Raw genomic sequence first — 24,441 nt, 5'->3', positions numbered from 1 at the left:
CAAATCGAAAGCAATGTGTCATAATTCAGAAACATACTGCTTTTGTTCTGTGAGAGGCTTCGGGCAGATAAGATCACAACTTGTATGTATCTTTATTATCAGCAGTCTGACGTTTTTGTGACTTCGGTTTACAGGAACCATTAATATTTCAGCTGGATAAACAGCAGACATTAAAATTTAGCTTGGCCTACATGTAAATGCTTGCTGCTTATGCAGTAAAAGATTTGATAACCGAACGCCTAGGGACAAAATCGAATCATCTTGGTACAGAACCATACTACAGTACAATCAGGAAAAACAATACCGTAGTTAAACAAAGTAGTTTGTGTTTGAATAAAATTATCATTTTGCGTTGCGTTCAAATTTTTGTGAATTTTTTTTTAATGTTTAAACGATTTAGTTGCTTTTTTGAGCTGCTTCCATGACGTAGTGAAATAGGTCTGCGTTGCAAGTTTTTGATGAACTATCTGACCTGCACAACACATACGGCCAGTGAAATTGTTTGATAGCATATTTTACATTGCAAACATACTTTGTTAGGTTTGCTATGATTTAACACTGTGGTGATAGGGAAGTTATTAGAAAAGTTTCAAACAAAGCTATTTCGAAATATTTCGTTTCGACCACAACTTCTTTGTTTTGATGGCTTCTCTGTTTCACATTAAATTTCTTTGTCAATAATTTACACTGATAAGTTTTAAAAACAACGCTAAGAGGGAAGGCAGCATGAGTACAATCTCTTCACAACAATATAAAAGTTGAAACAATAATTAATCAAATGGACAACAATCTTTTCTGTTGCTGCTTTTGCAGGCCTAGCTTATTTACTGTTTTCGGTAATATAGGCTTGAACCACACAGAAGTATGGACTGTGTGAATAGCAAACATAAAATCCCATTTAAAAAAATTATTTATACGCGAATAAACAAGTTTAGCCTATCACCAACAGCTGATTGTTAGGTACTGTAATAAACTAATTAAGTTCAATAATATTATTCAAGCCACAGATAGCCCGCGATCAGTGGCGTAGCCAAGGGGGGGGGGGGGGGGGTTGGGGGTTAAAACCCCCTTTGGCACGCGTGTGACGTCACGATATTGAGAATGATGCTTTCAGTCTAAAAAAAAATTGCCTAATTTTAAACGAAACTGCATTAGAAGAGCGAGTTTTACCAATACCAAACATTCAAACATCTCAGCCAGGAATTAGCAACAAGAAAACATGGAGACTTTGCTTTATTTCCGAAAAATGCCGAAGAAAACATGATCTTATCCTTTTGCTATACCACCGGACAGCACCATTTTACAGGAATATTTATACCCACATTTTTGTTGAAAATACTCTCAGAATGCACCAAATTCAAAGTAATTTTTCAAAATTTTCTGGGGGAGGCCTCCCAGACCCCCCGCCGCTGGGTCGTCAAAACCCCCCCCCCCTTTCAAAATTCCTAGCTACGCTACTGCCCGCGATGAAACTATTCAAAAAAAAAATAAAGGAAATTCTAGAGTTTTTGACACAACACTATGCCCTCGTCTGAAATATATCGTACTAATCCATTTCAAAACTACAGTAACAACAAATATAGAAAATTTATGACAGATCTTAAATTTAGTGATACGCTGATCAAGCTAAGCAACGAAACTACTGAAGCCGCATGGAAGCTATCAAGACTGTCTGTTTGCTTGAAGCAGATAAAGCAGATAAAAGAGTGATGGCTGAAACACGAAATCTGTAACATCGACGTTGTCTATCTAGAAACAAACGCAATCGATATTTAAGCAGAAAAGATGACTTAGCCTGTATAAAAAAATGCTTGTTGAGAATGGAGAAGGGTATTTGCGTCTGCAAGATAATTGGTCTGAACAACATTACTCAAACTGAATTTAGCACAACCAAACACAAATACCGCAGTAGCCTATTACGCTTTTGTCAGGGGAAAATAATCATTAACTTCATCTAAGGAAAACAAAAATCAGAAACAGAAATAACTGAAAAAGTCAAGTCGAATCGTGTGGTCAGAAGCAAATCAATATCAAATCATTTTGTTAGGATTTGATATTAAACGTCACGTTTCTGGGATTGCAGTTCGTTGGCTGTGTGGCCAGAAGGTGAAAGCATTTGCATGATGGTCGGAAGAACTTTTGTTTGCATGTGCAGCATATAGCTGGACCGTACAAAGGCATGTATGAAGCTGGACACAAATTTTGTCTTTCCGGTCACTTAATCTACGTCTTCAACCCACAAAAGCCTGGATATTACATCAGTAAATTAAATTTGTTTTTAGAAACTCTAGATTAGAAAATAAATGGATATTTCTAAAATGTAGGCTAGGTTCAGACCCAAGTATTTCCTTAGTTCAAGTGACTTTCCAAACTGAGGCAAAGTCTTTGATAGGTTTTAAAGTGGATGTGATCATAAATCTTAACGATTTTGTTTTGTATTTACTGCAGCAAAGTGTAAACTGTTGGCTGAAATCTACTTGCATGCACTGCTGGTAGTCCGTTTTCCGTTTATGTAGTAAACAGAGAAATCTCACTGTTTAATTAATACGCCCCCAAAGAAGCCAAAATGCTTGCTATGTTAAAAAATTTTGCTTGAAAATGAAGCGAGATTAAAACAATCATCTGTCCCAATGACTTCATGAGCGAAAATTAAAACCACAATTAATTAAAAAAAGAACAGGAACACATTTTAATTGCAGCTCTCTGTGACACCAAGCGGATTTTATATTTGGCAGGAAACAACATTTCACTGAAGAGTGGATATTAAAATATATCTTGGTGAGCAGATTTTTCTCAGTTGTGCAAAGTTTCTACAAGTATTCGAAATTTACAAGATTAAACTTTAAAAATGAATATGAAACTCAACAGTTATACGGTTGGACTGGAAGTATAGCACTTAAAACAGGTTTTGGCGTTTTACTATTAGAGAATGTTAGAACTTCTTGTTCCTTTCTTCGTTCATTGGGACCGAGGATTTATAATAAGTAACAGTAAAAATCAAAAGAAGTATCCTCTGTCGGAGTTTTTCAATTAATATGTTTTTAGATACACATCTTTCTTTAGCATATCTTCCTTTGAGATTTAAGGAACGTAGTCAGTTGTTTCATGTTGAAGAGCAATCCTGACTCAAGAGGTAGCTTTGCAAACTTAGATTTGTCAACGACACATATCGGGTCTAATCCACAGGCGATCTAGACAGCGGTAGGAATAACTTACACACTGAAGATAACATATCTATTCTTTTGATAATCCACACAAAAAGATCTCTAACGGTTCATAAATTTCTCTTGGTGTAGATTACGCAAAGTCACCGAAAACATTCCAATATGAGTAGAATAACGTATTAGTGACATAATAAACGAATTATTTTTTCGGTTCTGGGAGGAGTTCTATTTTAACAGGGGGGTAGTTATCTTATAATAAATACGTAGCCTACTGGTAAAATATTTTATTGGATTGGTATTCAACAAGAACTGGAGAATACTTATTTTGGAGAGTCCTGAATTAACTTTACACTGTAATAAGAATCCTTGCACAAATTCAATAGTAGTCCATCTACAATCCTTCCACATTTTATTTCATGAAATAAATAAATTCATGAATGAAGATATAAGAGCAACCCTAAAAGCTCTCTCATCAATCACATATTTTACTTTTTAAACTTGCCAACCAACATGTTGAGTGTTAAACTGGTCGAAAAAAAAAACCCCGAGCTGTATCCTGAAGTGATGTGCCTAGTATTCATTTTCTTTTTAATAGAACTTTTGTCTGTTTATGCACTTAAGCTTGCAAGTATCATTGCGTCAACTAAAGGTTGATTGAAAAGAAAAACAAGTTTTCTTCTTGACTACATCCAATCGAAATAACCTACTTTATACTTTATGGAATGTTTATACACTTTGTTTAAAGTCTAAACAAAGTGTAATGTTGAAGTTAAAACTTACCGTATTTATCCGTGTATAAGTCGCATTCGTGTATAAGTCGCATTCGTGTATAAGTCGCATTCGTGTATAAGTCGCATCCGTGTATAAGTTGCATTCGTGTATAAGTCGCATTCGTGTATAAGTCGCATTCGTGTATAAGTCGCATTCGTGCATAAGTCGCATTCGTGTATAAGTCGCATTCGTGCATAAGTCGCATTCGTGTATAAGTCGCATTCGTGTATAAGTCGCATTCGTGTATAAGTCGCACCCCAAAATTTGGCTCAAATATTGGTACAAAATTTTTTTTAGCAAATTTTATTGAAAAACAACAATCAAAATTTTAAAGGCCTTCAAACTCGTTTTCATCTTTACTGATGCCAAATAATTTGTCCCATTGTTCTTGGGGCATTTCTTCATCTGCATCCAGTGGCGTATATTCAGGGTGTTCAAGGTGTGCACTGCACACCCCAAGAAATCCAGCAAAAAAAATTTCCATCGGTTGTCGATGTTCTTTACTTTCATGATATTCTAACATCATGCTGATTGCTTTCTTTTCAATTGCAAAACTCGTCCCCTTCTAATTTTAATATTCCAACGTTTGAGGTCATTGCCTTTAATTTTTTTCGGTCATTACCTTTAAGCTGGGTGTGCACTGACAGCTTGGCGAGTGCTATTTAAAATAAACAATTAAGAAAAATGACGTCACAAGGCAGCGAAAACAGCAATGGTTTTAGGTCAGCCAGGCTGTGCGCTCGCTGATCTGCACACCTTGGCGCGTCATTGGGGGAATCCCAGGCAATAGCAAGTTTTAGCTTGTTGGATTAGAGTTTGAGGTGATCAGAGTTGGAAACAACTTTTGCTAGAACTGAAGCAAAAGCAAGCTTTCTACGACGATGTAATTCAAAAATTTATTGCACAAACAAGAAGAATCGAATTATGCTATAGATGAATTTACCTTCTGTAGTCGAGGTGTTAAACATTTTCGTTTTTACTAATAGACCGGGAGCCCGCGACGTCCACCCTAGGTGAAAAAGTTACCAATTTCTATTCATACAGCGATGTCCGATGGTATGTGGGTACTCATAATCTGGAAGTCTGCCGGCCCGCCGGTGGTGGGTATGGGAATGGGGGGCATTTTTCATGGCCCAAAAATGCGCTAGGTCAGCTGAAAAAGTTACCGCTTAAAACTTAGTTGGTTGTAAAATAAATAGTTTCTAGATGATTGTCTGGTATGTGACAGACATTTTTGGTGGTGGGGGGGCTCTGACAGACAAGTTTTATACCCCCCAAAATTTGCGCTAGGTCAGCTGAAAAAGTTACCGGATAGAACCAACTGATTATTAATCTGTGAGTTTTAAGCTTCACAAAAATATATGTGACAGACAAATTTGCTGGTGGGTGTCCCCTGACAGACGACCTAAAGTAGGTGACCCCCCTAACTGAGCTAGGTCAGCTGAAATAGTTACCGGATAAAATCAACTGATTATTAATCTGTGAGTGTTAAGCTTCACAAAAATATATGTGACAAACAAATTTGCTGGTGGGTGTCCCCTGACAGACGACCTAAAAGTAGGTGACCCCCTTAACTTGAGCTAGGTCAGCTGAAATAGTTACCGGATAAAATCAATTAAAAATTAATGTGTGAGTGTTAAGCTTCACAAAAATGTATGTGACAAACAAATTTGCTGGTGGGTGTCCCCTGACAGACGACCTAAAGTAGGTGACCCCCCTAACTGAGCTAGGTCAGCTAAAATAGTTACCGGATAAAACCAATTGAAAATTAATGTGTGAGTGTTAAGCTTCACAAAAATGTATGTGACAGACAAATTTGGCGGTTGGTGTCCCCTGACAGAAGACCTGAAATAGGCCTAGGTAACCCCCAGGTTTGCACTAAGTCAATTGATAGGAGGGATTTGTTAGCTGTGCTTTTGAAGTACCGTATACTAAGTAACAGAACATGATTTATCTACTTCATTTGTCTACACAAATAAAAATAATTGCAGTGCAAGGAACTATATCAAGCATTTTTGCATCTGCTTGGCTCACTACAATCTCAGCCAGTAAATCAACCGTTTTCTACATTGGATTAACGTCTGCAGACGTTGAATCAATTTAAAAAGGGGTAGATTTGCTGTCTGAGATAGAGAAATCCGGTTGTATTACTTTTAGCGAGTTTGGTGATTGGAATTTTACAGCTCTAGTGCAAGCAAGCTGTTAAATTAGTTTGAAAGGGATCATTTGCTTTTGTATCACAGCGGGCAACGACACATTACTAACAATTCACTCCTTAAAGCGCTTGATCATCTGACTACTGACCAGGGATGCCAGCGACAAATTTCCAATAAACTTAGATTGTGTGCTAAAAAAAACCCAGATGAGGCAAAAAAAACCCAGGTCCAGAAAATATGTAGTAAAGCGGTTAAAAAAACCTGCGTGTGCTTTCAGCACCATTTTAAATCATTACACAGAAGCCTCAGAAAGCTACAAATAGTAACACGTATATATAATTATACAGTATACATGCTTATGTTGGTATGGTAGTTAATATATACGGTATGTAATTTAACTATATATATATACAAAAACAAGAGCTTGGTAGGCCTATATGGGCTCACAGCAAAGATTTTGGTTCAAAATTACCTTTATGGTAAAGCGTCTAGCTAGCAAGGTTCAGTGTGTGTTTAACCAAAATTTCTAAAACTGACTAGATGTATGAGTGTATAAGCTAGCCATTAAGGTTAGTTTTGACTTTTGAACTAAACTTTTTACTGTGTGAGTTGAAGACTGCGGCTGAGGAGAATCACGATGCCTGCTTCCTGCTTACAGTTTGGTGTACAACTACGATAACTTGGTTCTTAGCAATAAACTTTTTAGCCTTTTTCATTTGAACATAATGTTGAAAAGAATAACTCAAATTCACAATAAATAAATGTTCAGTAACACAAATAGTTGTACTACTCCAATTTTTAGTCATCCACATTTTCATAAAGTTGGATCACTTCTTCAGCATCCTGTACCTCACTGACTGCAGTAGCTGATGCAAAAAACGGAGCTGGTACACAAGTCCCCCCTCCCCTTGGTAACTCATGACAAAGAGGAATTGACCAAAACATGTGGATTGAAGTGTGTGAACCGTAAAGCAAAGGTAAAGTAGTTTCACCCAATATGTTTGGTCGAGTCCTGTCTTTGTCATGAGTTACCAAGGGGGGGGGGGGGGACTTAAAAAATAAATTGAATTGTATACCAGCTCCCAAAAAACATTATACCAGTACCTTATCATTTTTGTGTTGCAGTGTGGACCATTTATCAAAGATCCCAGTGCCTTAATACCGTGCAAGCTCTGTACAAAGTTAAAAAACCAAAAAAACCTAGATTTACCTAAATTTAAAATAAAAAAACTTAAAACCCAGATGTAGTCAAAAAAACCCAGATCTAGGTGGAAAAACCAAGCTCTGGCATCCTTGCTACTGACTATACCCTAACCATTTAGCTATGTGATAACACTTTTTTCGAAACTCTCTACAATAAGCTACTATATGACATCACAATGATAAATAATCATGTACTCTACGTTTTTTATTCCTCCAAACCGTTATTCCATGAACAAGACTTTTCAAAGAGGCAGTCAGTGACAATTCAATACGCAACAAATCAGCGATCTAACGAGTATGGATAAATATTAGTAGGCTAAGTTGAAGAATATGATACAAAAACAGTGTAAAAAACATCCTTTCGAAAAAACATTGACAGCAAATTAACCGTTTTTTATATCAATTCAACGTCTGCAGACGTTGAATCAATGAAAAAAAAACGGTTGATTTGCTGTTTGGGAGTAATTAGTGTACGTTATTAGCCAATACAAGTACTGCTACTATTTGTATAGTTTCGATTTATGTCTGGTAATGCACAGACAAACAACTACCAAATGGAGGAGTGTGTCATTGATCAGTTGCTTGCAATCATCGTAACTCCGCCAACCGATGAGGATGCGACTAAGGTACCGTATAGTAACTATCACGATAAAGGATGGTATTTCGTACGCGACATGGAAGTGCTTGATTTAAGATTAACTTGAATACAATTATATCGCGGTTGGCAACGCAAAACTGTAGATTAGTAACCAACATGTTGCTAATTTAACTTTACGTTGACATACGTCAAACTCTTTAGGCTCACACATTTTATTTTCAGGTCAACTATGAAAGACCTGGAAAACATCAACTATGTTTTATTTGCTGTAGCACGACTTCAGACGATGCAAAATGTAAAGTTGTGAATGTAACAATCTGGACTTCATGGAAAAAACATTGCAAGCATTCGACTACAATTATTATCACCCGATTGCTTTTCTGTCACCATACGTAAAATTATTCAGACAAGTTCCTCTGCGTTACCCATAGGTGTCTATCCTCAGCCATGTCACAAAAAGTTTACCTGTACACAGTGTACAGCAGTTAAAAAAACATTTCCACCTAAGGCAGTTGCTTTATCTTCTGCTAAAGTCGCTAAAGTTGAAACAAGATGCAGAAGCTCGCTTCTTAAGTCAGACAAAATAGGTTTATTGAAAGGATCCTGTATATTTTGCTTTCGTAAGCGAAAAGAAATACAAAAAAAAAGAAAATACCGTTGAGGTCTCAACGATGGATGGATGCGAATCACTTAAGTCAAGAGCAGTGTTTTTTAAAAACGAAAGGATTAAATCACTAATTCGTAGTGGTGTTGACTTAATTGCCTTAGAAGCAGAGTATCACAAGTCTTGCCGGGTTCATTTTGATAGAGAGACTAAAAGCAATCCCCAAACCACCACAAACTGGAATATTTCATCTCGCCAAACTCACAACCTTCCTTTCCTAACAATATGCGAATCTGTTAAGGAAGAGATGCAAAAGCAAACGCCAATGCTATTTTCAATATTATTTAATCTTTACGAAGATGAGTATTTGGTAAATGGAGAAAATGATGTTGAGCTATGGTCTAACACCACACAGAACCTTGTGAGGAAAATTTCTCGTAAATTTGGTAAAGCTCTAACAATAAGTAGACAATTTTATTTACACCTCACTTCTCTCCGCCCAAGAAGAAAAATATGCTCTGATAGGTGATTATAGTGCCAATCAAGATGATCAGATTCGAACAGTGGCACTTCTCTTACGAGGTGAAATGTTGAACTTACGAGCTACTCAAAACCAAAACCCCAAATCCAACAATCATAGAGAGCTTGAAGGATATGGCCCCAAAACTTCCCGAATGATTGCAACTCTTCTATACCACACTATTATGCGGGTTGAAATCCAAATTCAGTGATTCTCACACAAACACAATGGAAAGAAAAGTAGAATCAATGTAGTCAGATGCTGTGTATAACGTCAGTCGAGGTCATGTAAAGCCATGGAAGCACACAATACTTGGTTTAGGAGCAATAACAGGTTCCAAGTTAACTTTTCAGATACCTAACAGGGAAGGCCACACAATTAACTACAATGATGTGAAAAGTTTAGAGCCTGAATTTGCATACTCCTCGTTAGCACAGGAAGAAAGTAGGAATCACGTTCCGTGTGAGAAGCATCTGATTATATTCAGGAAATAATGGATAAAGAGTCCATCTTGACATGCAAAATGAAGCCGCTAGATATGTATTGCTTCAGCAAAAGTAGAGATTTCGCTGGTTTCATGAGCAATAATAGAGTGGACTGTCTACCGCCACAGCGAATATGGTACATGGACCCAATAACAAGATCACCAATCAACCAATCAATCAACCACCAATCAATCAGGGGGGGGGAAGAACAGTCACCTTCACGCGGTCCCCCCTGTAAGTAGCATCATAAAAAATGCGAAACGAAGACTGTCAAAACCGAACCTCGACCCGGAACGCTCAGCACAAGACTCCACGAGAACCGCTCTTTTCAGAGCGCGGCAGTTCCACTGTCGACAAGTACCGTCGTCCCACCATCTTACAGCTGAACGCTGAGGGCATCACATCCAGCAAGATTGATGTGATCGAGCAGCTCGCTCATAAGGACCGAGCTCTTGTCATCCTCCTCCAGGAGACCCACTGCACTTCTGCAGACAAGCTAGTAATTCCACACTACTCACTAGCTGGGTTTACCCAAAGCAGGAAGCATGGCCTTGCCACGTTTGTCCATGAGAGCTTAAACTGGACGCTTGCAAACTCCTCCGCCAATGAGGAAATAGAATGGGTTTGTGTGATCATTGAAAATTACAACATCATCAATGTATACAAGCCACCATCCTCACACCTGAACCCATCATCTATACCCGCATTCCCCTCACCCAGTATCTATGCTGGTGACTTTAACTGCCAGCACACCGACTGGGGTTACAAGTACATCAACAGCGACGGAGAATGCCTGGCTGCTTGGGCTGCAAACAACAACCTCGCCCTCCTTTACAATCCAAAAGATCCAGCCAGCTTCTGGTCCGGACGCTGGGGAACGGGCACAAACCCTGACCTGGCCTTTGCAAGCATGGACACAGACAGCTCTCTTCCTGACAGACGTGTGCTAGAGAAGTTCCCACGTTCCCAACACCGACCTTCGCTTATCACTGCCCCTAAGCTTGTCTCTCCCATCCCAAGTGCCCCAGTGAAGCGATGGAACTTCAGAAAGGCCAATTGGAATCGCTACAGCCTCATAACCAATCAAACCGCGGCGGAACTACCCTCTACCGCCAATGTGGATGAGGCTTACCAAGACTTCTGCCGTGCTATCAAATCCGCAGCTAAACAAGCTATCCCTCGCGGCCGCCGAAAGAACTACACGCCGTGCTGGGATTCAGAGTGCGAAACTTTATACCGCTTTTATATTCGTGCCTCACCAGGTGCTGCCTCTATCTCAGCCGCAACAAGACTGCTTGATCGGCTGGACTCACGGAGGCTAGAGCGATGGAAAAACACCGTCAACACTATCGACTTTACACACTCTAGCCGAATAGCATGGAGTACTGTCAACAACCTTACGGGCCGTTCAGCACGCCCTTCCCGCCAATGCCCCGTTACTTCCAATAACATCGCATCAGAACTTGTGAAAAACGGGACGTACAAAATAGGCGACCGCAAGTTCTCCAAACTTGTAAAGAGGGAAACGTCTGATCTCTGGAAAATCCCAACACCAGATGAGGAAAGCATTTCTGGTGAATTTACGTCCGATGAGTTCACCGCTGCCCTACAATCAACTAAGACCCGTAAGGCCCCTGGTCCCGATAACATCTGCCCCGAACTTGTACTCCATGCTGGCACCGCCATGAAGTCTTGGCTGCGCAAATTTCTGTCTTCCTGCTTATGCCAACTCAAAGTCCCCAAAATTTGGAGACGAGCCAAAGTAGTCGCGATCCCTAAGCCTCATAAGCCACAAGAGGATCCGAAGAGCTATCGACCTATATCTCTTCTCTGTATCCCTTTTAAAATCTTCGAACGTCTTATCTACACTAGAGTCGAACCAATTATAGACCCACTCTTGCCCCGGGAACAAACTGGTTTTCGACGTGGAAGATCTACTGTAGACCAAGTCACTCTCATGACTCAAGACATCGAAGACTGCTTTGAGGCAAAGAAGAAGGCTGGTGCTGTGTTCCTTGACCTCACAGCCGCATACGACACCGTATGGCACCAAGGCCTCACCTGCAAACTCCTCCGCCTGCTCCCGGACAGGCACATGGTCCGCATGATCATGGAGCTCGTTTACAACAGAAGCTTTACCCTCACCACCGGAAGTGGTAAACCAAGCAGGTTACGACGCCTTAAAAATGGCGTCCCTCAGGGATCTGTCCTGGCCCCCCTTCTGTTTAACATCTACATCCACGACTTGCCAATCACGGTATCCGCAAAATACGCCTACGCCGATGATTTGGCCATTTTACACTTGTCGAATCAATGGGATACATTGGAAGAGACTCTAAACCAGGACATGTCGACACTTTCGGCATACCTCCAGAGATGGAGACTGAAGCTCAGCGAAACCAAAACAGTGACGACAGCCTTCCACTTAAACAACCGGGAAGCGAAGCGTGAGCTCAAGATCAACACCGATGGAAAAACCCTGCCCTTCTGCCCAAACCCTAAATATCTAGGGGTAGTCCTGGACAGGTCGCTCACTTACCGTCAACATTTGGAGTCACTACGCAAAAAGATCTCAACACGCACAGCTTTGCTAAGGCGTCTGGCCGGCTCAGGCTGGGGAGCCGGAGTCGATACCCTGCGCATTGCCACCATCGCGCTAGTTCACGCTCCAGCAGAATACTGTGCACCTGTCTGGAGTCGCAGTGCCCACTGCCATCAAATTGACACTGCCATAAATGACGCCTTGCGTATCGTGACAGGATGCCTGCGACCTACACCATCGGAAAATCTCCCTGTCCTTGCAGGCATCCAACCAGCTGAGCTTCGTCGCGAAGAAGCTATCCTGTCTCTCTCTCGTCGCGCTACGAACCCCAACCACTTGCTCTACTCAAGTCTCTATGAGTCTGTGAACGAGAAACCTCAGCGACTGAAATCGAGACACCCATTTGTACGTGCCGCACAACTCCTGATGAAAACTGCTGAAGACCAATCCATCAGTGCGGCTACCTGGGCGGACCACCAATGGAGCTCGGAGTGGAAGAAGAACTCTTCAAGACTCCAAAGTTTCATCTCCGACACCGGCAACCACCCAACCGGAATGCATTTGCCAAGGAAGGCCTGGGTGCGGCTCAACCGCCTGCGTACTGGCGTCGGACTATTCCGCTCGAACATGCACAAATGGGGGATGGCTCCATCCGCGATTTGTGAGTGTGGCAAGGAGGAACAAACCGTAGACCACACCATTTGTAATTGCGCCATCTACCATGCGCCAAATGGTGTGCGTGGTCTGCGTGAACTGGATGACAAATCAATTGAATGGCTGCTCGACACCTGCCCAAACATCTAGACCGCGTCGCCGCCACTGCCCAAGGGTGGTAAAAGGCAGAGCCCCTCGACCCTTGGAATGGCGAAGAAGGTTCAAACGAAGAAGAAGAAGACCAATCAACAATAACGTTGTTAAAGAAACCCTGGTGAGAACGATGAAGGTTGCAACTGAAACTCATCAACATCTAGTGGTGACGTTGACGTAGCTGTTGCACACCCCTGGTTGCACAAAAAGCCTACTCCATTTAAGCCATTAAAGCCCCTCTTTTTGACAATCTCCTCATTATGCTTGGGAATTTCCATATGGATCTTGCATTTTTCGGAGCAGAAGGACCCTTCATAAATGATTGCGGGATAGAGTCCATATTGTCGGAGTCAAAGATTCTTGCTGAGGGATCATTGCAAGGGTTCATTATAAGAAATTTTACAACAGGTGTACTGTACTCGTGTGCACGAAATTACAGCCAAGGTCATGGAAAGAAAGCTATAGGGCCTACGATCGATTCTTGCTAACTTTAGATGCAGACGAAATTGACAACTTCCAGCAAGTCATGTCCACTATTCCAACGAACCCTGATAAAGTAGAAGTATGCTTGGCCAATCCAGTCGTCACCGAACATCGGGAAAAGTATGAAGAATACTTTAACAGGTCCATGAATGGAGTGTTTGGCGAAACCTGTCAGTTCTGAACACTATACGTGTTCTTAATAAACCGACTCTATCGAGAAGTGCAGAGATGCGTCAGGATGAACGACGTCAGTGGTTACATGGTTATTGTACTAATACTTCTAGAAATATATTTCGCTTTGAATCGTCTAAATTATGCAAGATGGGGGTCGTTGTTCTACAGCAAACTAAAAAACGCGGATCCGAAACTGAGGGCTATACTGGATAATGGTGCTTTCTCAGTTAGGCATACCAAAAAGGATTACTCTAGGACGGCAGTCGATCTGTCTTTAGAGCAAACTGCGAATAGGGACGCTGCGTCGCAATAATTGGGTTTCGGAACTCAATAAGTGCCATAAAAAGATGTTGTGTCACAGTTACACAGAGACCTGCTTCTGTAACAGAGTTAAATCATCTTGCAGGCTTAGAACAAGCCGAAGATGCCGGCATGCCGCGAAACAATTGCGTAATCACAGAATTGTTACAGAAAACGAGCAAATGTCACTATTATGGCTGGTCGAAAACAAATGAAGTTATCATTCCAGGCTGGTTTGAAGGCGCAGCTATAGGCTACCATCTCAGCTATTTAGTAAATCGGAGGAAAGAAGTGATCAGGATGACATTAAGAGTTGTGATGAACAGTGGAGCGGAGATTCCGACTCGGAAGATGAATCTGACTTGGAATTATTTTTTTAGTCAATGACTCACCACCATCGCCAAACGTTTTTTCTTATATAGGCTAGACTGTTTAGTGTTGACGAAAAATTCAGACAAAAACTTTTCAAGTATTAATAGTCTACCCTTAACAGTGATTGTTATTATAGATCTAACTAACCCTAACCCAAATTGGGTGATTGCTCAATTTGCATCATTTTTATTCTGGTATTCCATTAGTAGTTAAATTGCCTGTTATACGTAATACTTATTTGCTGTTGTGCACACATAAAACAAAACGCTTCTTCAATTTTTTTTTTAGTGGTAAGTCGTCGGCAACTCCTGTCATTGATTTAGCGCAAAAAGGGAAGGGGTTACCTAGACCTACTTCAGGTCGTCTGTCAGGGGACACCCACCACCAAATTTGTTTGTCACATACATTTTTGTGAAGCTCAACACTCACACATTAATTTTCAATTGATTTTATCCGGTAACTATTTCAGCTGACCTAGCTCAAGTTAGGGGGGTCACCTACTTTAGGTCGTCTGTCAGGGGACACCCACCACCAAATTTGTCTGTCACATATATTTTTGTGAAGCTTAACACTCACACATTAATTTTCAATTGGTTTTATCCGGTAACTATTTCAGCTGACCTAGCTCAGTTAGGGGGGTCACCTACTTTAGGTCGTCTGTCAGGGGACACCCACCAGCAAATTTGTCTGTCACATATATTTTTGTGAAGCTTAAAACTCACAGATTAATAATCAGTTGGTTCTATCCGGTAACTTTTTCAGCTGACCTAGCGCAAATTTTGGAGGGTATAAAACTTGTCTGTCAGAGCCCCCCCACCACCAAAAATGTCTGTCACATACCAGACAATCATCTAGAAACTATTTACTTTACAACCAACTAAGTTTCAAGCGGTAACTTTTTCAGCTGACCTAGCGCATTTTTTGGGCCATGAAAAATGCCCCCCATTCCCATACCCACCACCGGCGGGCCGGCAGACTTCCAGATTATGAGTACCCACATACCACCGGATATCGCTGTATGAATAGAAATTGGTAACTTTTTCACCTAGGGTGGACGTCGCGGGCTCCCGGTCTATAAGTAGTATGGCGGATAAAAGTACAGCTGACCAACACAGCAATCGACTTTCTTTTCTTGTTTATTATCGAGTTGCTTTGCTATTGTTTTTTGTTTTAACTTTCACCTGTTTGTTTTTAATTCGCTTGTACATTTCTCAAGGTGCTGCGACCGTGCCTAATCCTTGCATGAAGTAAATCATTTCCATCTCGAGCACGCTTTAACTTTCGCGTTTTTTCAGACTCCTGCTGTGTTATGGCAAGTAATATTGTTCGTTTTGATGGTCGGAAATAAAAAGTGAACTGAAGTATGTGACTTTAGAAATGCAACTTAATGTTTGATATTATTAAGTCTTTCATTCAATGCGCTGTCAAATAAATATCTATTTTGTATTCTTCTCCATTCCGACAACATTATTTTTGTCAGTTCTGTTCATGTTCAAAATTTGTGCTGAAAATGCTCTCTGAACGCACCAAATTCAATGTTAATTTAAAAAATTTTCTGGGGGAGGCCCCCTAGACCACCCGCTGTTGCTTTGCCGTCACTGAACACCCTGTCAAAGTGGTCACGGTACGCCACTGTCTGCATCCCATGAAGGTGGGATGTCTTCTTCGTTACTTTCTTCTTCACCCTCATCATCATCCTGGTGATCCCACAGATAATCATCTTCACTCCCATCAAGATTGTTGGAAATGCTTGCACGCAAAATGCAAACGCTTAATAGCAGCTCTAACGCGCGATCTGTAGCATTCGTTTGTCAGAAGTTCAGAACCTTGTGTATAAGTCGCACCCTCGTGTATAAGTCGCACCCCAACCTTTTTGGGCAAGATTTGATGCAAAATTTTGCGACTTATACACGGATAAATACGGTAACAACTGGTATTAATGTGGTATTTGCACTAATGCAATCAAAAATAATAAAAAATTTAACCTATGAATTGCGATCAATTTGTTTGACTTCAACCCAAAACGCTTCATTAGTAGTCAGAGTATCACAGCCGGAAAGCAACCTAATAATGCGCAATGCGCATCATATCCATGGCCTAGCTCCATTGAAATAATACCATGCGAAATTGAGATTATTGGTAAACGAAGTGTTATAATTTAGCAATGGAATGTAATGGCCGCTTTTCAAATCTCCCGTCTGAAAATCAGAAGAGTGAGCTGTTCAGTTGTTAGGTGACATCGTTAGGCTAGCAGCGTCGTAGCAACGTTTACATTACGTTATTTCCACTCCTGTCGCTGTTTAATAAGTCTTCATTACATGGCTTTTGATAATAAGGAGAGCTTTTGAATGGAGAGCTTTTGATAATAGGAAAGTCAAAAGGTACGTGGGTAGAATATAGTACAACCCAACCAGAAAAATGCTCAAAACAAGAGCAAGTGAGCTTGTTGGGAACAACCTTATTGTTCATCATTATGTTCCTTCCTCGTCTTCTAACTTCGTCGAAATAACGTCACTGCTAAATATTCGAATATCAAAGTTGCAACGGAATAGTTTTATGATGTAAATACCATGTTATTTTGCGTTGTACAGGCACGTGAAAACAACATTCAAACTAATGTGATTGTCAGGTTTTCGTATTTCCAACCCACCGAATCAGACCTTTTTACATTGACTCAACGTATGCCGGAAATTAAATCAATGTTTAATGGCCCGATTTGGTGATTGTGTTTCTCAACCTGTTCAAGTTGGCTACGCTATTGCACCAGCACTTTGTTGCTAATGAACGGATCTGAGAGAATTATGTTCTTGGGAATTTTCGAAGAAGTATTTGAGGGAAATTTTGCGAGAAGCATTGATGAGCTTGGGGAAGTTTTCATTATCCAATTCTAAGTTGTACCACAGGTACATATTTACTTAATCTCATGAATGATAAAATTTCCAGCTAAAGTTTTTCTATTTCTTATAACATTTTCGAATTGGTCAGCGCAGTAGGCCTGTAGCGTTCTTTTAGTTAAATGCAAGTGTTTCGCTAACAAAAATAGCACACTCACATGACCGCATATTTTCAATTTTCCAGTTACCTCAAAATTTTAATTAGAGCAGGTTAGATTTCTCCCAAATTAAATTACTGTACAGTAGAATCAAAGGTGCTAACGTTTTGATATAATTTTTGAAATTAGACCAGATTAGTCCAAGTTAGTAAATACTGTGGCTACAACCCGATAGCTCAGTTGGTTAGCGCGTGACTTCTGAAACAAAGAAGCTTCAAGATCAAGCGGCGCTGGTTCGACTCTCGGGGTGTGCGCTTGAGCAACGCACGTTAAGGACTGCTCTCCATTCAACGGCATCTAATGGATGGAATAGTTCCCCGGCAACAAAACTTCAACAATCGGAAACTTTACTCTGTCAATCTCGGTGACCGGGCCTGCGCCAGTGTCAGTGATTCAAAGCCTCTACACGCATGCGAAACTGCCAGGATTAAGCTATGCCAGAAGCTTTCCCAGTCCGAGGATAAAGATTCAATCAATGAATTAACCTCAGAAGTTGTTGACACAAGCTTGTGGGAAGCAGATAAACAGGCCACAGGTGACAAAGTTGTTGAGCGTTAAAGATAAGGCTCACGCGAGAAGTGGTATTAAAGTTTTTTTTTTATAAAATTAAAGGTTTTCAATCTACTTGCTGCAGCGAACTTTGAGAACACAGCAACAAATGAAAGCAGGTAGTACAGACGTATTTTACTGACTTTTGCTATTAAATGCTTTTGATTTTTGATCAACAGGTAGGGGAAGGCAGGGCAAAACGGACATGCTAACTTTAAAATGCTCTATTTCAACAAATAAATCAGATATCACAAATCTATCGCCTTGGTTGATTAAATGTATTACATAAGAATACCTGCTTACAGATAAAACCTGACATCTTTGCTTTTGTTTGTTTATTTACAAAAAATAATTTTCATTGTGGTTGACCGTTTTGCCCCAGGCCCTGGGCACTTTCGAATGCAACTTTCAATCTTTACAAACTGGTGTCCGAAATCTTTATTTTAGTGACTTTAACGGGACAAGAAAATATAGCTTTGTTTATAATTTACTGCAGGGGTCCATAAATAATGGGTTGCGACCCAAATTTTGGTTGCCAGGCTTCCACTCTGGGTCACGAAATAATTCCAACTTATCTTAAATTTTATTATTGAAACTGGGAAAGTGTTTAGTTTGATTATTATTAATGCATTGTTGCAGAATGTTGAGTAGTTGAGCAGACATATCAATAGTATGACATGACCATTGACCACCATAGTCTATAGCCCTAATCTGTGGTTATAATAATGAATAAAACTGATTGGAAGAACAATAAAATTCTTATTCTCCCGAACTGTTTGGGTCGCGAGAATTTTGAACTATTGTTTAAAATTGTGCCAACAAGAATTTGCGGGCCCTGTTTACTGCGTGAACTTTTTCTCGATATTTTACATGAGAATGGCTGCAAGCAGAAATGAATCTTTGTTATGATCCTACCTGGAAGGCTGGAATTGAACCAAGTGACCCCGTTCTTTCAGAAGCAGTGGTCAGGTCACCAACCACTCAGTCAATGAGCTGGTGGAAAAACACAAACGTTCATGTTTTGTTTTTGTTTGTTTGTTTTATTATCTTTACCCTGCATTGCGGGAAGCGGACTTGAGCGCTATGCATCGGTGTACGCCTTCCGACGTACACTTGACCCACGCTGCAGCCGACTGCAATGTCTGTTTCCGGTTGTCTACTCTACTTATGACTTAAATTTGGTACTACCCATTACTCGAAATCGGTCACTGGGTAGAGGCAATTATCGTAAAGTTTCTTGCCCAGAGAAACAACAGCAAGTGCGGGTGGCTGGAGTCGAACATGCAGGCTCTCGACTGCGAGCCCAACGCGCTAACCACTCGGCCACTGCTGCCGACCATGTTGTATGGTTAGAGTCATCAGACCACTCAGCATGCCATAACTCAGTAAGTACTCAATCAGCAAGTACATTTTAGCTACTGCCAAGTCAGTAAATAAGATTTACTTGCTCATTTAGGACTTGCTTGATCATCGCTTGCTCAACTGATTTTGCTGGATTGTGACATGCAAAGCTTCGCTTGCTCACTTGTTACTTGCTCAGTTTCATCATTTACCAACTTCAACCACTTGTTGAAATGTTGCTAGCTCAGTTGTCGCTTGCTCAGTGGTCGCTTGCTCAGTTCACAACTGCTGACCTGCAGGATACTGCATGTTGTAGCTACTCTGATGCTTGACGACATCTTGTGCTCATAATATTTATTAAGCATTTCGCTAGAGCATGCTATTGAGTTGCAGAGCACACAAAACACCAAACAATGTTTGTCCTCCCTATGCCAATAAATAATAATAATTAATCAATATACTTTGTGGTGATCACTGACAAGACTACTTAAACAAGTTGAAACTCAATAGAAATTCAACTCCATTTGTGCCGATTTTTTGGTTTATATTTGACAAAGGGTTTCAATATTAAAAAAAAAAACAGTTTAAAATAATGATTAAACTTATTTTAAACTCCAAAACCACGTTACAAAAGCAGTTTATCACTGAAGAAACTATTTCCAGCAACCGAAAATACAATCACAGTTGCCCATCAACATCTGAAACATAATTTAAATATAATTGTTCCTGACACCAAATATGTTTGATGGCACAAATAGTCAATATCATGTCAATATTTTGTAAAAGAAAATTACGATTTTGCTTAAATTCTGTGTTTTCAGATGTGATAAATTTGTTTTAATATTTCGCTCCTATGATACGTGGAGGAATTTGAGCTAGCTAATCCGGGTGTCTTGTCACCGTGTCTTCCAAGAACGCCACAAAAAGATTAAAGTGTTTTGTTTGCATTAGGTTTTTCATTTATCTTGTGTAGTTGTTGTTGAGCAGTTAAGCTCTATTCTAATCCAGTAGCGTTTAAAAAATCTGCTTATGTTATGTAAGATACTGGTAATATTGTAACAACATTTTTCTGCATTCTTAAGTTTTTACCCGTTGGAAATTTTTTTATTAACTTGTTATGAAAATTGAAATTCGTGTGTTAAGAAGTTTAGGACATACAAACCTTTTCTAAAACCAAATATAGGCTACTGGGCTCATGAAAAACTTGACTCATAGAATTAAAAAAAAACTTGACTCATCCAATCAACAATCAACAAGTTCTAATTTTTTCCCCATATGCAAAGTATGTTGTGAACTTGCCACATTCACGACAGAACGTGACATTAAAGAACGGTCCGGCCTGACCACCAGTACAAGACTGAATGGCCACTGATATGCTAACCAACGTGATAATTACAAGTTTACATATTTTGCACTGTATCGGAATTCCCGTGAAACGAAACCACAGTTCCTTATTTACTCTGTGTATAGCACAAACGCTATAAACACAGTGCTACAATAAAATTTTTGTAAAAAAGGTCACAAACACGTCACTGTGTCGTTTATAACGGCCGATTGAAATTCACATTTGAAAGTTCGATAAACAGCCCCAGGCCTCAATACATCCAGCAGATCCATGACGTCTGGCTGAGTAAACTGCTCAAGGCTGCGCTGCGAATTTGTGTTTATTTTTCACTTTTGGACATTGAGCTAGAAAAGTTTCCCAGAGTAAATTTATTCAAAAACGGAACCCACTGATAAAAATGACGAAAACAAGGCTTTTTTTTGCTTGAAAAACCATAGAACTAAACGACTAACCATGACTAAAATGACCTCGTGTGATGTTCTTTTAGTAATTCTAAATTTGAAAGAAAAGTACTTTAAATATTCATGAGTTCAGTGTGACACATGAGCGTTAAACAAAGAAAAATGATGCCAGGTGCGCTTAATCTATTATTTTTATGCTGTCTTGCTTGGCCCAATAGCTTTGTTTGTTGGAATAAAGAAAAAAAAAGTTGCAGCTTTGGAATAAATTTTCTGCAGATTTGTGTAACCTTTGTGGTGTTGGGTCGTGATAGTTATAAAATTGTAAGACTTTTTGGTCGCAAAAAATTTTACAGAGTTTGTGAAAGACGGAATTCAGAATGCAAGTAATCGGATTTAGTTTGTTTTTAGCTTAGTTTTTGCTACATCAGCACCATTTAAAACATCTAAAATCGCATGTTTGGCTACCCACAAATTTTTTAGTTAAGTTGTTATTTAAATTGTGTTGCTAAGGTGTAGAAGCTTGAAGACAGTGATGTAATGCCAAATCAACCAATCACATCCTACTTTGTCAGAGTCGACCCCGGATGACTCCATCCATCTTTACATCATCTTCTCTGTTGAAGCGGAAGAGTAAAATGACTCTTCGATTGTTAAAGACACACATTGTGCAGCTGATAAGGAAGATTTCTATTCAGCGTCACTTAATGAAGAAAAAAGTCAGCGAAAAGTAGCATTGACAAGGAGGTCCAGAGGGCATTTCTTTTTACTTGGACCCGAAATCATTTTAAGGGCCAGAGATCATTTTTAAAATGTTTTGTTTGGGGACCCAGACATGGTACCGGACCTAAATTAATCTCTCAACGGCCCGGTCAACGGACAGCAACACCGCAACAAGATTTCACTGTCAACCTCGGTGACCTTTCCTACATCGTCACATGGAAACATTGAAAGGCTCATTGATTCAACGTTTGCAAGCGTCGAACCAATGTAAAAAACTGATTTGCCGTCTGGGATGGGCCAAACCTTTCTTTGCGATACTGCTGATAGTGATAGTCATTGGTTTCCAACAAAGTAAAGTAAGTCAGAAGTCACAAGTAGGATTTGTTAAATAAGCACTCAGCGTATACTTCGTCTTTAGTGGTATTGGTTTCAAAAGTTCGTGTCAAATTACCTTTTGTTGACTTTCGCTGTTAGTTCAGCTTTGTTATCAAAAGCCAACGCAATTGACAAATGGCATCTCAGTCCATTTTTCCATCGTTGATGTTCAGCTACTTTACTAATTCGTCAGTTCTTTTAGGCTTATAGATAGTTGTTGTTGTGACTAAACCCATAGACCACCCCGCTGCGCGCTGTTGTACTGAAAAACTGTAAGAATTTAAGCCTTTAATGAAGTGCAGTCAGCCGGTCTGTGGCATATGGAAACAAATCGTTTTTTCTTTTAGATTTAAAATATTTCCAAATGATGAAGCAAGATCATTAAAAGAAGCACAGACTTATGTAATAAAAAGGTCTTCAGACTTCGTATCAAATGATAGGTTGGCATCTTTTCATTTGTTGGTGAAATTTCTGATCAATTGGTACTTGTGAAAACGATGGAAGGGGTTTACCAAAAGATACTTTTAAAGCATGATATTAAAAAAATCAAGACAGTTCAGAGCAGTGCAGAGGTAGATTGGTGTAGATTGATTGGTTTTAAAACTTCTTGTAGAATGCCATCAAATAAGAACAATAGAAAAGTACAGCTGCTGTAGCATCAATGTGACGCGTATTGATTAAGAACTGAAACTACAAAGTGGATGAAAGATGTAGAGAAGAAAGTAATGTGAAACCAAATGACGTAATTCAAATACGAGTTGGATGGGCAAAGACCTTTCAAACGAAAAGGTTTTCTAATTGAAACAACCTTCTAAACAGAAGCATTGCACCTAAGGCATCAGAAAACCCGTAAAGTCAAAAACAACAAATCGTGAGAAATGCTTTAAAAGGTTGACTGTGCAACTGTAAAGTTTCCTCACACACTATTATGATTAATAATAAAAAGTTAAACTAGTTAAAGTAGCCTATGGTAGCCAAAAAAGATGCATTGAAAATGTAATTTAACTTGCGCTGTGTTTTACACGTCATCATCTTTAATTAAAGGCAAGAATAAAAAGCAGAAATATTCCCGCAAAGAATTTTTATTCTTTTTGATTTAAAATGTAAATCAGTGAGTGATAATGTGCGTGCTTTTAGCAAGCTGGTGGTTTTATGCCAAAAAGGCAGAAATTGTCCCGAGCAGCTTGGAGACAAGAAACTTTTTCTTACTTTGTTTCTATATTTAGAAGGTCGTTCGATTTTACAAACAACTACTGAAAGAATAGCCCAGTGCGTGTTACGAGGTTGCTTTTGTTTACGATACACCTGTTCTGTAAGCTCGTTTCACAATCTGTATTTGTTGCTTGGGGAATAGTTTCTACAATTAAAGAAGCAGGTAGTTCTATCTAAAGTTAACTTTGAATTCCATGTAAAACAACCTTTGCGCAATCAAATATTTCTGGAAAAATGATACTAATAACAAATAAGACACTGGCCTGCGTCAGCAATAGGCTACAGTTAAAGGTTAGCTGTATTTGTATCCATTCACTACCGTTACCCCATACAAAATCAATAAATTGTTTTAGCTTTGCAATGCAACCTAGCCAGCAAACATTCCTTTTTTACATTGTTTTAACGTCTGCAGATGTTGTAACAACTTAAAAACAATTTTGCTAACTGGAAATAAAATATTGATGTTTTGTTTGCAATCTTTCCCCAAGTAGCCTATCGGAGGAGTAAAAAAATTTCATTGTGTTTTTGGTTCAATGTTTGTAGTGAAATCGTATCATTAATTGAGACTTCTTGCGTAAAACCCCGTGTGAAATTCCCCACTGATGGCCAAGGCAAACTTCACCGCATGCTATTTACATGTTTAAACAATTATTGTTAACGTTTGGCTACCGACGAGGCTATCTCTAAGCGTCAAAAATAAAACAAAAATAAAGGAATAGACTATGAATAATTCATGAACAGTATAATCCGTTCTTAAGACATACCAGTTTACATGTCATATGCAAAAAGCTGGGTCAGCTATAAGCATGCGTATGCGTATAGCATGCGTAGCAGTCTCACTAAAGAAATTTCCTGATGTGCTGAATGCTGATACAGATTCAACCTGCTTTGTGTTGGGGTGTTTAAGGTAAGCATCATTGTTCAGCCTCCATCGATAAAGAATATCTTGCTTGATTTGCACAATCACGCTTGTGAATTCCAGTCCAAATCATGCTCAAGAATCTGTGGCTGTCGAAGTGTAAAAAATAAAAAAAATCGTGCCATTCTTCCCTTTTTCTCGCGCAGACAATCAGGCTTGCTTTGAGATAGACCAGTGAAGATCACGCAAATCTACGGCGGGACTTTCTAGTAGTGGCAGGTTGTTAGAGGTTGAGTGTCCCGTGAGTAAAAACCTAAGTCAAAGGTTCTTCTTGAGGTTTTTTTTTAAAGATTTCTTTATCTTTAAAAGCTACTTTTGAATTAAACTGGGAACATTTATCGTGTAATA

Source organism: Aplidium turbinatum, chromosome 16, assembly GCF_918807975.1.
Source record: "Aplidium turbinatum chromosome 16, kaAplTurb1.1, whole genome shotgun sequence".
NCBI classification, from domain to species: domain Eukaryota; kingdom Metazoa; phylum Chordata; class Ascidiacea; order Aplousobranchia; family Polyclinidae; genus Aplidium; species Aplidium turbinatum.
The sequence above is the reverse complement of the archived record's forward strand: the minus strand, read 5'-3'. Positions refer to the sequence as shown.